Source organism: Lepidothrix coronata, unplaced genomic scaffold (genome assembly GCF_001604755.1).
Source record: "Lepidothrix coronata isolate B3197 unplaced genomic scaffold, Lepidothrix_coronata-1.0 Scaffold23, whole genome shotgun sequence".
NCBI lineage: Eukaryota > Metazoa > Chordata > Aves > Passeriformes > Pipridae > Lepidothrix > Lepidothrix coronata.
The window spans coordinates 7,707,937-7,709,245 of NW_016690203.1; the positions used below are offsets into that span (position 1 = coordinate 7,707,937).

Sequence of the window (1,309 nt, forward strand, 5' to 3'; positions counted from 1 at the left end):
AAGTTCCACCTGGGCACGAGGAAGAAGAACTTCCCTGGGCAGTGCCCCAGCGCTGAACAGGCTGCCCAGGGAGGGTGTGGAATCTCTGTCCCTGGAGATATTCCAGAGCCATCTCGGACACGGTCCCGTGCCGTGAGCTCCGGGATGATCCCGCCTGAGCAGGGAGGTGGGACCAGGTCCCTCCCAACCTGCCCCATCCCGTGATCCCGCCACTTCAATTATTGATTAAATCGGCGAAAAGCCGGAAACGAAACCAAGAACGCGCAAAAAAACCCGACACCGAGGAGAAACCGAAAACGGGAGAAACCGAAATCCAGCCAATTAACGCGATTAACATTTCAACGCCGCTCGGAAACGGGCGCAGAGAGCCACGCCCACCCGGCCACGCCCGCTGTGGCCACGCCCCGCTGTGGCCACGCCCCGCTGTGGCCACGCCCCTCCCCGGCCACGCCCTCCCTGTCCCTCCGAGCCACCCGTAGCGGCCGCGCGTCATCCCGGGGGCGGCACCGGGAGGTGGCACCGGCACCGGCGGGTCCGGTGAGTGCGGGGGCACCGCCAGCCCCCCTCGGAGACCCCTCGGAGACCCTTCGGGGCCGCCCCCGGCCCCTCCCGGGGCGCTCCCGGAGCCCTGGGGGAGTCCCGGGAAGGGGGAACGGGAAGCACGTGGGGGGCACCGGGAGGAGCGGAGGGACCGGGGGGGGGCCGGGGGGGCTCGGCAGAGACCCCGCAACAACCGGGGGGGTTTATTGTGTTTTAACTTTTGAGGTTGAGGGTTGATGGCGGAAAATTCGCCTTTTTTTGGGGGGGGGGCGGAGTTATCGGCGTGGTTTTTAGTTCTTTAAATTTAAATTATGGAAATCCTTATAAATTAAATGAGTGATAAAGAATGCACACACATATATATATATTTGTATGTATAAATAATATAAGTGGTAAAGAATATAGAAATATATTAATGTATAAGTAATATAAATGATAAAGAATATAGAAATATATTCATGTATAAGTAATATAAGTGATAAAGAGTGTAGAAATATATCCATGTATAAGTAATATAAGTTACAAAGAATATAGAACTATATCCATGTATAAGTAATATAAATTATAAAGAATATAGAACTATATTAATGTGTAATATAAATAATAAAGAATATAGAAATATATATTCATATATGTAAATAATAAGAATATTATAATGTATATGTTTTCATATAGAAATAGAATAAATAATATAAATAGTAAAGAATATATAAGTACATATGTTTTCATAAAGAAATCTTTTTAAATAATATAAATAATAAAGAATATA

The 1,309-nt window shown here is 48.0% G+C and overlaps 1 protein-coding gene across 1 annotated transcript in view; it reads left to right on the forward strand.

Annotated features, from left to right (window-relative positions):
• Nucleotides 1-446: 446 nt before the first annotated feature.
• Nucleotides 447-1,309, forward strand: part of DAP3 (death associated protein 3) — a 17,568-nt gene continuing 16,705 nt past the window's right edge. Inside the window, exon 1 of the mRNA XM_017808401.1 lies at nucleotides 447-537. The gene's annotated coding sequence lies outside the window, so the exon portion shown is untranslated. The remainder of the gene's footprint in view (nucleotides 538-1,309) is intronic.